This window comes from Acinonyx jubatus, chromosome A3, assembly GCF_027475565.1.
Source record: "Acinonyx jubatus isolate Ajub_Pintada_27869175 chromosome A3, VMU_Ajub_asm_v1.0, whole genome shotgun sequence".
In the NCBI taxonomy this organism is placed as follows: domain Eukaryota; kingdom Metazoa; phylum Chordata; class Mammalia; order Carnivora; family Felidae; genus Acinonyx; species Acinonyx jubatus.
This window is the reverse complement of record NC_069388.1, coordinates 118,868,515-118,881,822: the sequence shown is the minus strand read 5'-3', so window position 1 is coordinate 118,881,822 and position 13,308 is coordinate 118,868,515. Positions and strand designations below refer to the sequence as shown.

Sequence of the window (13,308 nt, the reverse complement as noted above, 5' to 3'; positions counted from 1 at the left end):
CCAGGCACCAAACATCAAATATACTTTTGCACGCTTTTTTAACACAATAGCAAATATAACCCAGAGCCTTGCTCTTGTCTATATTTTAGTCTATTATAAACAATATTACGCAACAAGTCTGTTTTACCAAAAACAATTAACTAATATTACCAATCTCCTCTCAAACCCAGCCATGATACATCTAGTGCAAAAAACTACAAAGGAAAGTACACTCCTCCAGACACAGCCTACTGCAGAGGCCTAAAGAGACTGGCATCCAAAACCAATGCCACACCCCAGAAGGTCCTGTGTGGGAATAGCTTCTACCTGTGAATGGTAGTTTCCAATGTCAACCAAAACACAAACAGAACAAGAGAGCAGAGGAAAGAAAATGAAACTAGTAGCCAGTGGATACAAAAGCATTCATCCATTTTCCTAATTCTATCAGTTTAAAGTTTTTTTTTTTAAATATCAATACGTTTCAATTACTGGAAAGTATGCTATGACTGCAGCAAAAAGAATACTCTAAAATAGAACGTCCTAATTTACTGAGAAAGCAAATATAAAATAATAAATGTGGAACAAGGATTTTAAAAGCAAACTCCAAGTTCTGACAGGGAGAAAAACTACCACAAAATAACAAAATAGAGATACTCTTACATGGAAATAGTCCTACTAAAACCAACAGTGTACCCAGAAAATATCTCTGAGCAATAACACCTAGGCAAAACAAGGCCTTACTTCCCCCAAATACTTCAAAATCACAAATTTACAAATTCTCTTCACCAATCTCAATTCTGAAGAGTCATGGACTTAAAAAAAAAAAAATCTGGCAATGGGGCACCTAGGTGGCTCTGTTGGTTAAATGTTCAACTTCGGCTCAGGTCATGATCTCATGGTTCCTGATTTGGAGCCCCATGTCGGGCTCTGTGCTAAAGCCTGCTTCAGATTCTGTGTCTTCCTCTCTATCTGCCCCTCCACTGCTCACATACTCTCTCTCAAAAATAAATGAACATTAAAAAAAATTTTTTTTAAACTGGCAAACATATCGTTGCTCTTTCTGGAAAAAACACAAATGCACAAAATGTGGCATACAATTCCAAAAGTTTCAGACCTCCAAAGCCAAAGTGTGAACTCACAGAGGATTCATGTATTTCATAGTTAAGCCCCTTAATTATAAATACATGAATTCCCATTTTAAAAAATGTATACAATATTAGACTGTGAAAGAATCCTTCTATTTTATATTCCATTCATTCTCTATTCTAACCATGGCCCACCTAAGTGGGACAAGAGACCCAATCTAACCCCCTGCTCCCATTTTTCAGTAGAAAAAAAACTTCATGATGAAGAATTATACAATGCAACAGTTACACAAGAGCAAAATGGGCAACAAAATTGGGGTGCCTGGGTGGCTACGTTGGTTAAGCATCCAATTCTTGATTTCAGCTCAGGTCATGATCTCACAGGTTCGTGTGTTTGAGCCCCATGTGGGGCTCTGTGCTAACAGCACAGAGTCTACTTGGGATTTTCTCTCTCCTCTCTCTGCCCCTACCCTGCCCACGCTCTCAAAAACAAATAAATAAATAAATAAGTAAATAAGAAACAAAACTAAATCTAACACTGATTCTATAATTTTTTTAACATTTATTTATTTGAGAGAGTGCACGCGTGTGCACACATGAGCAGGGGAGGGGTGGGGGGGTCCCAAGCAGGATCTGCACTGCTAGCACAGAGCTGGACATGGGGCTTGATCCCATAACCTGAGCGGAAATCAAGAGTCAGACACTTAACCGACTGAGCCGTCTAGATGCCCCAATTCCATAATTAATTACAGTTAATTCAAGAATAGCAACTTAAACCACATCAAACTCAAGACAATACCCATGATGCACTGAAAATCTAAGTGTGGGTGTGCACAGTAGGAATTTTTCAATGCTGGCAAAGCATTGTATAGCTAAACTAAATTAGAGCCCTCAGTAAGCTCTACAAATTGGTTAATTGTAGTTTATGAACACTAAATTTCAGTAATCGTTACTAACTCAGATTATCAGTAAGTAGTCCATACTGATATACAAAAATCGAAGACAATGGACATGAAAAAACAATAGCTCTTAAGAAATGAGGAACTAACTTGCATGTTAGTTTCATTTATCAGGAAAAGCCTTCTGCCCCAGCATGTGTCTTGAACCATACTGGAGAAGCAGCAATCTGATCCAAACATTTTCAGCCATTTTCCCACTGTGATTCTGTAGCATAACTCATCAGTAGCATAAAATCTAATCTCCTAAATTGGATCCTTCACACATTGCTGGTGGGAATGTAAAATGATTCAGCTGCTTTGGAAAACAATTTGGCATTTCCTCAAAATGTTAAGCATAGACTACCACATAACTTAGCAATTCCACCCCTAGGTATGAACCCAAGAGAAATGAAAACATAAACCTATGTCCACACAAAAGTCTGTATACAGATGCTCACAGCAATATTATTCATAGTAGCCAAAAAGTGGAAACAACCCAAGTGTCCAACCACTGACGAATGGATAAACAAAATGTGGTATATCCATACAATGGAATATTTGGTCATAAAAAGGAATGAACTATTCATATATGCCATAACAAAAATGCACCTTAAAAACATTATGGTTGTAAAAGGAACCAATCACAAAAGACCATGCATATTTTATGTTCCCATTTATATAAAATACCTAGCAGTACAATTGCTAGGTAGTAGGGTAATTCTATTTTTCATTTTTTGAGGAGCCTCCATATTGTTTTCCAGAGTAGCTGCACCAGTTTGCATTCCCACCAACAGTGCAAAAGTGTTCCCCTTTCTCTGAATCCTCTCCAACATGTTATGTATCACAGTTTCTTTATCCATTTATCCACTCATGGCCACTGGCTTGCTTCCATTTCTTGGCTATTGTAAATAATGCTACAATAAACATAGGGTATGTATATCTTTTTGAGTTAGTGGCTTCATTTCCTTTTTTTTTTAGGTCAATTTATTTATTTATTTTTTTTAAATCCAAGTTAGTTAACATATAGCGTAATAATTATTTCAGGAGAATTTAGCAATTCATCACTTACATATCACACCCAGTGCTCATCCCAACAAGTGTCCTCCTTAATGCCCTTTCACCCCTTTAGCCCTTCCCTCCACCCAACACCCTTTCAGCAACCCCGAGTTTGTTCTCTGTAACACAGTATTTCTCTTTTTTTTTTTTAATTTTAGGACAGTTTTAGATTTTTTTTTTTAATTAACCTGTTTTATTTTTTATTTTTTTAAATTTACATCCAAATTAGTTACCATATAGTGCAAAATGATTTCAGGAGTAGATTCCTTAGTGCCCCTTACCCATTTAGCCCATACCTCCTCCCACAACCCCTCCGGTAATCCCGTTCTCCATATTTATGAGTCTCTTCTGTTTTGTCCCCCTCCCTGTTTTTACATTATTTTTGTTTCCCTTCCCTTATGTTCATCTGTTTTGTCTCTTAAGTCCTCATATGAGTGAAGTCATATGAATTTTGTCTTTCTCTAATTTCACTTAGCATAATACCCTCCAGTTACATCCACGTAGTTGCAAATGGCAAGATTTCATTCTTTTTGATTGCCAAGTAATACTCTATCATATATATACCACATCTTCCTTATCCATTTATCCATTGATGGACATTTGGGCTCTTTCCATACTTTGGCTATTGTTGATAGTGCTGCTATAAAACATGGGGATGCATGTGGTCCTTTTGAAATAGCACACCTGTATCCCTCAGATAAATGCCTAGTAGTGCAATTGCTGGGTCATAGGGTAGTTCTATTTTTGTTTTTTTGAGGAACCTCCATACTGTTTTCCAGAGTGGCTGCACCAGCTTGCATTCCTACACAGTATTTATCTTAATTTCACTGAACAGGTACAACAAACTAAAGTCACCAATTACTACTAAGAAGGACATATTTTTCTCACTTTAATCAATATCTGAGAAAAAGGTTACTATTATTTCTACCTAAAGGCTTAGGGCCCCAAATTCACAAAGCATGTTGAGACTTAAAAGCTTCAAAGATTAACTTTTCTATAAAAACTTATTACTAGTTCTAGTTCTGCAACTTGGCAACCTCAGTTTAAGATGTTTAAATATAAATTATAAGCCTGACCTTTTATAAATGTTAAGTTTAGCCTACAAAGAATCAACCATTAAACCGAGCAGGTATAAAAGAACAGAAATGCTAAAGTAATACTGAAGTAGTTACTATTCCAATAATATTGCAGATTTAAATTAAATCAATTCTAGAAGAACTAGTCAACAACTTTGAACAAGATAATTCACCCACACAGAGGGGAAAAAAAACACCTAAGATTAGCTTGTGACTCAGCCTGCATTGCTATGAGGGGAAGGTGGGGGAGCTGGCTATTAGGTCTGTTCTCTTCAGTCTCCTATCAGGACTAAATATGAAAACAAAACTATTTACTTGTCTTGAATAAGAAGTATAGAGGGAAAACATTCATATAGATGCTTCACCTTCAAGTAAAATATTACCTCTCTGAAACAAAGATAACTTTCTAAGTTCTGAAGCCATTCACATCTATATAAATATTTTAAATTTTTGCTGAAAACAAAATTAAAAGGTAAATGGGGAAAATGAGGAAAAACCACAAGTATAGTCAATATTTAAAAACCGTTTTTTTTAACGTTTATTTATTTTTGAAAGAGAGAGACTGTGAGCAGGGGAGAGGCAGAGAGAGAGGGAATCACAGAATCTGAACCAGGCTCCAGGCTCTGAGCTGTCAGCACAGAGCCTGACACGGGGCTCGAACCCACGAACTATGAGATCATGACCTGAGCCGAAGTCGGACGTTTAGCCAACTGAGCCACCCAGGTGTTCCAAGTCAATATTTTTAATGTACAGAGAACTATTAAAGCAGATAAAGAAAACATTAAGACCTCAAAAAGACAGTTTTCCATCAACACCCAAAAAACAAATAATCCAGTGAAGAAATGGGCAAAAGACGTGAATAGACTTCTCCAAAGAAGACATCCAGATGGCCAACTGACACATGAAAAAATGCTCAACATTACTCATCATGAGGGAAATACAAATCAAAACCACAATGAGATACCACCTCACACCTGTCAGAATGGCTAACGTTAACAACTCAGGCAACAACAGATGTTGGCGAGGATGCGGAGAAAGAGGATCTCTTCTGCATTGCTGGTGGGAATGCAAACTGGTGCAGCCACCCTGGAAAGCATTATGGAGGTTCCTCAAACAAAAATAGAACTACCCTAAAACCCAGCAACTGCACTGCTAGGTATTTATGCAAGGGATACAGGTATGCTGTTTAGAAGGGACACATGTACCCCAATGTTTATAGCAGCGGTATCAACAATAGTCAAGTATGGAAAGAGCCCAAATATCCATCAACGGATGAATGGAAAAGAAGATGTGGTAAGGCACACCTGGATGGCTCAGTCGGTTGAGCGTCCGACTTCAGCTCAGGTCGTGACCTCACAGTTGGTGAGTTAGACCCCTGTGTCGGGTTCCGTGATGACAGCTCAGAGCCTGCAGCCTGCTTTGGATTCTGTGTCTCTCTCTCTGCACCCCCCCACTCACATTGTGTGTGTGTCTCTCTCAAAAATGAATAAACAGGGGCGCCTGGGTGGCTCAGTCGGTTAAGCCGTCCGACTTCGGCTCAGGTCACGATCTCGCGGTACGCGAGTTCAAGCCCCGCGTCGGGCTCTGGGCTGATGGCTCAGAGCCTGGAGCCTGCTTCCGATTCTGTGTTTCCCTCTCTCTCTGCCCCTCCCCCGTTCATGCTGTGTCTCTGTCTCAAAAATAAATAAACGTTAAAAAAAAAATGAATAAACAAAACAAAAAAAAGATGTGGTATACATATACATACATAGTATATACATGTATGTATGTATATATATACATACTGTGTATGTACACATATATACACAGTATGTATATATATACATACATACACAGTATATATATACATATACACACACACACACACACACACACACACACACACACACACACACACACACTGGAATATTACTCGGCAATCAAAAGGAATGAAATCTTGCCATTTGCAACTACGTGGATGGAACTAGAGGGTATTCTGCTAAGCAAAATTAGTCAGAGAAAGACAAATGTCATATGACTTCACTCATATGAGGACTTTAAGAGACAAAACAGATGAACATAAGGAAAGGGAAGCAAAAATAATATAAAAACAGGGAGGGGGACAAAACATAAAGAGACTATTAAACACAGAGAACAAACAGAGTGTTACTGGAGGGGTTGTGGGAGGAGGGATGGGCTAAATGGGTAAGGGCCATTAAGGAATCTACTCCTGAAATCACTGCTGCACCATGTGCTAACTTGGATGTAAATTATAAAAAATAAATATATTACAGAAAGTTAAAAAAAAAAGACAGTTTTCAAAAGGGGAAATGAAACTAATGAATGTCAATGTCACAAATAATCAAGGAAATGCAAATTAAGTTGCTTCTTCCAGTAACTTATTTTATTTATTTATTTATTTATTTATTTTATTTATTTTTTAATGTTTGTTTATTTCTGAGAGAGAGACACAGAATCCAAAGCAGGCTCCAGGCTCTGAGCTGTCAGTACAGAGCCCGATGCAGGGCTCGAACTCACAAACCCACAAACCCTGAGATCATGACCTGAGCCGAAGCCGGAAGCCCAGCCGACTGAGCCACCCAGGCGCCCCCTAAACTTTTTTTTTTTTTAAAGAAACATGGCTAATACTCGAGGCCAGCAAAGGTGAGGGGAATGAGTGCTGCAGACATAACTCATGGGGGTGCAAACTGGTATTGCTCTTCAGAAGGCACTTTGAGAACATACAGCAAGAACCCTACCACTGTTCATATCCAATAAACCAGTAATTTCACTTCTGGGAATCTGTCATAAGAAAACGATGATAAATGGGGTAAATGTGAAGATGTTCACTGCAATTATTAGTTATTATAGAAAAAAACCTGGAAATAACCTGAGTGCCCCACAGTGGGGCAAATCAAGTATTATGCTGCTACTTAAATCAAATTCATTGTGACCTGTAAATTATATCTCAATAAACCGATTGTTTTAAGTTTATTTATTTATTTTGAGAGACAGCAAGAATGGAAGAGGGGCAGAGAGAGAGAATTCCAAGCAGGCTCTGTGCTATGAGCTCAGAACCTGCTATGGGGCTTAAACTCATGAACTATGAGATCATGACCTGAGCTGAAATCAAGAGTGAAGACACTCAACCGATGGAGCCACCCAAGCACCCCTCAATAAACCTATTTTTAAAAACACAAGTTTGGCTAGACCATATGATAACCTGGAAACGGCTTACATTCTTATAATTAAAATTTATGATATAAATGTGTATCATTATGAAAATAATAGCAGCCAACAATCACTGCATACTTCCCAAATTCCAAGCCTGACACTCAGGTTTCTATGTGTTATCACTGACATCATTGTTATCAGGGCCATCCTAGAAGGGTCTGAGGCTCAAGGCCACTCACCAATTATGGGGCTGGCCCCAGATAAATTACACTTTAAAGAAGGCCTTATTGTAAACATTTTCATAGGTCCCTTGAGAATGTTAAAAAAAAAAAAAAAAAAGAATTTTGAAATTGAATTTTAATTATTTCAGAAAAGAGAGGTACAGTGCCCCTGACATGCCCCCTTCCCTCCAAGCATAGCCAAGGGCAGCAGTCCTGGCTGACCTAAGCAAAAGACAGGCTTGATTATTATTGTTACCATATAGAAAGAATTTATTATGAGATGGTCACACTAAACATACATTATCTCTTCATCCTCATAACAATGCTATGGATAAGTATTATTATTAAAACTCCACTTTTTTTAAGGAAGAGAAAACCAAGTCTTTTCGAAACTTACATTCACAAAGTTAGTAAAAAGCCAAGCTGGAACTAAAACTCACTCAGCAAAAGCCATGTTATACTCAACTACCAGGCTGTATTATAAAACATGCACAATAATATATATCTAAAAACACAAAAAAGAAAAGATACGGTGCATAGGAAACACCAAAATGTGGTTGTTATTGGTTGCTGGACTTGGAATGACTTTTTCTCCTACTTCTTTTTTTTCCTATTCTACAAAGTTTCTTCAATCAGTACATATTATTTCCACAGTAAATATATGTTTAAGTTACATAATGAGAAATAATGTTAAGGTGAAAAACTAAAAGAATTTGGAAAAATATTTTCATTAAATGGCAGGTTACATTGTTAATATAACTCAGAGACAAGTAGTCAGTATACTTCAAAATTAAACTAGTAAATTTAGAGAAAAATGCCTCTTAACAAAACTAGAACAGAAACATAATGAATGCTGGAGAGAAAAGGAAGTGAGATCTAATCAAATGCACCAATAGCCAGAGAGAGGTGTAACTAGAACCCCAAGTCTTCAGGGTTTGCTCTTTCTCCTAAGGCTCTGACTTCTGGCAGAGGCTGCCAGTGGGCCTACCCCACCAGTTCACCAAACTTCCCAGGGCATTTCAAAATCTTACCAAGATTACATCAGGACCCTCCAACTTCCCCCATTACACTGGGAAAAAGGGGGAAGTCAGAAGAAAAACTGAGCCTTGTTTTAGAGAAGAGATCTAGAAGGAAGATTCAAATACTCTGAACACCAGAAAAGGTACACTGGGGTAAAAGAGTTATTTATTTTATCAGGCTTTCCCAGAGGCAAGGTTAATAATCCTGTAAGTAACTTGCTGTTCCCAGAATGGGAAACTTCCAAGCCTGTTTTCATTCAATTTGTCTCTGGGCCCCTCCCTCTCTTTCCCCCCTTTCTCACTGAAAGCCCATTTCCAATGCTACTTTCTCCATGTAAGTTTCTCTGTTTTATATACTTGGAAGGTTGATTCCCTTCCTGATATCAACAACATCACCATAAGCACCTTTAATCCAAATTGACAAATATTTACCAAGTCATCAGATGTATAGCACTTGGATAAGATGTATAACAGCAGGGAATAGAGGTGCCTGGGTGGCTCAGTCAGTTAAGCCCCCAATTCTTGATTTTGGCTCAGGTCATGATCTCCCGGCCACAAGACTGAGCCCCATATCAGGCTTTGTGCAGAGTGTGGAGCCTGCTTGGGATCCTCTCTTTCCCTCTCTCTCTCTGCCCCTCCCCTACACGTACATGTGCACTCTCTCAAAATAATTAAACATTAAAAAAAAAAAAAAAAAGAGCAGGGTATACACAAAAGGAAAAGGCCAAAACTTAGAATTCCATATAGGTACTAAAGAAAGGACAAAAGATGAGCACCTAACTTTGCTTTAGGGAACCAGAAAATTGTTAGCTGAGTAATCTCAGAGGAAATGACTCCTCAACTGAGTAATGTGAACTAATCAATAGGTATTACCCAGTAGGCTAGAAACAGAGATTTTTTACGAATTAGGAACAGAAACAGGCAAAGACACACAGGGAAAAAAGCTGAGAATCAAAAGACAATGTCATAGGACTTCATACATGAGGCTAATAATAGCACCTACCCCATAGGAATGCTGTAAAAATTACATAAGGGAGTAAATATAATGAAATTAGAATAGTGTTATATATGAGAAGTCCTATATAAACGTTAGCTATTATCGTTGATAAAAATCCATAAACAAAACTAAGAAAGAAACTTGGAAAAAAAAAACTATAACTATATGGCAAAGAGTTACTATTCTTAAAATATAAAGAATCCTTAAAAATAACCAAGCGATGAAAATGCCAAAGAAGTGAGAAAGAGCAGAGGTAAATATTTCTAAAAGTAAAATCTTTAAAAATATGCCTTCAAAAATAGAGAAAGAAAAACAAGGTGGTCTTTATCAAATTAGGAGATTAAAAAAAAGAAGCCAATGTTTCTGACGATATGGGAAACAGGATCAGTTTCACTGGTAGGAGAACACTTCGGTACTGACAAGTTTTTCTAGAAGACAACTTGGCAATGCTTTTACATGGGCCATAAGAAGTGTCTATACCTTTTGATCCATGACTACGACTACTAAAACTACTAGCAATTTATTCTAAGGAAATAATCATACATGTGAACACAGATATGGTTACAAAGATGTTAACTGTGGCATAATTAAAAAATATAGGGTTGCCTGACTGGCTCAGTCAGTAGAGCCTGCAACTCTGTTTTTGTTTTTTTTAAGTTTATTTATTTTTGAGAGAGAAAGAGAGAGAGAAAGCATGAGTGGGGGGAGGGGCGGATAGAGAGGAGCAAGAGAGATCCTAAGCAGGCTCTGCACCGTCAGCTCAGAGTCCCATGCAAGACTCAAACCCACAAACTGTGGGATCAGGACCTGAGCTGAAGTCGGATGCTCAACCAACTGAGCCACCCAGGCACCCACCCCACCTGTTTTTTTTTTAATGTTTAAGAGAGAGAGCATGAGCAGGGGAGGGGCAGAGAGAGGGGGAAACACAGAATCTGAGCAGGCTCCAGGCTCTGAGCTGCTAACACAGAGCCCAAAGCAGGGCTCCAACTCACAAGCCATGAGATCATGACCTGAGCCATGACCTGACCGACTAAGTCACCCAGGTACCTCCCCGCCTTTTTTTATGGGGAGCCTGCAACTCTTGATCTCAGTCAGGGTCATGAGTTTAAGCCCCACATTGGGTATGGAGCCTACTTAAGTAAATTTTTACAAACAAATAATAAAACTTAAATTTAAAAAATACAAACTACTTTAAAGTTACAGAACCAATATGAGAGGATAATATGAGCACATTAGCTGTGAGATCTTGGTAAAATTACTAAACCTGTCCTTGTTCAATCTTCTCAACTGCAAAATAAGTAATAATAGAATAGCTTTTATGGAGAGGCTGAAGACTAAGTGAATAAAAAAATACATCAAGTGTGTCAAAAGTAACTAGAAAACAGTAAATGCTCAGTAAATGTCAGACGTTGTTAACATTCTATAGTAGCAAAGCAGTATTATTTAGCCAAGAAAATTATGCTGTAGATAAGTATGCAATAAAATAGAACTATTTTTTGATAAATGTTAGTAAGCGAAAAAGCAGGTAACACACCACAGTATATAATCCCATTTTTTGCAAAGACAAATTTCTAGAAGGATATCTACCAAAGTATTAAGAGAGACCATTTCTCTGGGTAATATGATTCTCAGTGACTATTTTCTTCTTTCAATTTCCCCTGTTGCTTTCAATTTTCCAAAAGAACATATATTACTCATCACAATAAAAATGGTATAAACAGAAAGCCTATAGGGTTTAAAAACAAACACAATATAGTGCTTTTAGGAAAAGTAAAATTAAGGTATCTATTCCAAACCATTTGATAAATCTCTGCTCTAGTCATGTTGTATCTGAGGTTTGTTTGTCTGCCTTTAAGTTATTAGAACGTAGAAATATTCAGGGATCTGCTGGGTGCAAACCCAATAGTTATATTAAAATGACAGGGGTACCTGGGTGGCTCAGTTGGTTAAGCGTTCAACTTCAGCTCAGGTCATGATGTCGCAGTCCGTGGGTTCAAGCCCTGTGACGAGGTTTGTGCTGACAGCTCAGAGCTTGGAGCCTGCTTGGCATTCTGTGTCTCCCTCTCTTTCTGCCCCTCCCCCACTCATTTCTCCATCTCTCAAAAATGAATAAACGTTAAAAAAGCCTTAAATAATAAATTTTGCTAAATACAATACGTGAAATATAAGTTAACACATAAAGCACAAACAATAATCTTTTCCCAGGTCTTTCATTTTTTAATAATAACCTTGAAAAAGGCAAATTTACTTCTCTCAATTACCCCCCACCCAACTACCTACACATTCCCTACTCCCATTTCCTGCCTTACTTTTTCTCCACAGCACCTGGCAAATTCTAACTTCTAGACAGTTGATTGTCTCTCCTCTTTCTTCTTGAATATAAGCAGCATAAGGGCAGGGATTTTTGTATATTCTATCAACTGCTTACATGCTCAATGCTTGGGGCAGTTCCTGGCCTGTACGCACACAATATTTGTTAGAGGAATTTGGTACCATGAATGAGCAGTAACTTCTGTTGGGTTTAATTTTTAGAATGAAAGATGGTTGTTAAGAACAAAGGAAAAGTTAAAGCAGATGACAGAAAACAGAGGGATTTTTCCCCCACCGAAGCCCCCAGAAAGACAAAGATGAGGTAAAGTCAACCTAACATAGAAAGCGATAACAAAGATGTATTTAAGAGGGAGCTACAGCATGTACTTTATCAAGATGAGATTACCACCATGCTACAAAGACTATAAACCCAGGTATGGGAGAGTAACGTTCAGAAAAAGGTTGGGGTTATCTGTATCTAGTCTAAACAGCTCTTAACATCTCAATCATACAAGTGATTCTGTTCTCTAGATCCTGAAGGAGCCAAAAACTCCAAGTCAGAATCACAGAATGAGGACCACGCATTAGAAGGAAGGAGAGGTGGACAGGGAAAGCCTTCCAATACAGGCTGTCTCTGCAGCAGGACAACATCAATTTATAAGCATTTCACTGGAACATTAGCAGAGGAGAAGCCTAAAATGCTCACAGTGAAAGAAGGTTAAGTGGAAATTAAACCATGACTTCTCTTCTACCATTCAGGTTTTCAGGACTTACCACAAAGTTAGAAAATGCGTGTTACACGTGCATCTCAGTCCACATCATTCTCTGCAAATTTCATGAGTCTTGAATTTCTCACTTATACTTACCAAAATGTATTTCATGTCCACCAAAAAGTAAAATCACCAAACGCTACACATGTGAAATTCATGCCAATGTGTTTAAGCAAAAAGAAAATGATAAAGCAGCAGTTAACAGTGTCCTCCTGTCAGAGAAAACCCTGCTAGGGTTTATCTACATGGACTCTATAGTTTGCCACTGCCCACCATTCTTTTTTATTAATATTTTTATTTTTAATGTTTTATTTATTTTTGAGAGACAGAGAGCATGAGTGGGAGAGAGGTAGAGAGAGGGAGACACAGAAAGCAGGTTCTGAGCTGTCAGCACAGAGCCTGACGTGGGGCTTGAACCCACAAACCATTGAGATCATAACCTGAGCCAAAGTCGGACGCTTAACCTATGGAGTCACAAAGGCACCCCAACTGCCCACCATTCTTGACTATTCTTTCCCATTGTCAACCTCATACTAGTCAAGTGCTCCTCACACTGAAAAGCATAAGTTGTTTAACCACCTGGATTCAAAGACTTGAAGTGATAATCCAAAGCAGTAGTCTCTTTTGCAGATACAGACACTTTCCTCCTTCAGGCTACATCCCACCACCCCTAATTTAAGGGGGGCGGGGGAGGCAGATTCTTT

The 13,308-nt window shown here is 38.2% G+C and overlaps 1 protein-coding gene across 15 annotated transcripts in view; it reads right to left on the bottom strand.

Annotated features, from left to right (window-relative positions):
- Positions 1 to 13,308, bottom strand: part of ITSN2 (intersectin 2) — a 147,316-nt gene that overhangs the window by 129,852 nt on the left and 4,156 nt on the right. The window lies entirely within an intron of this gene.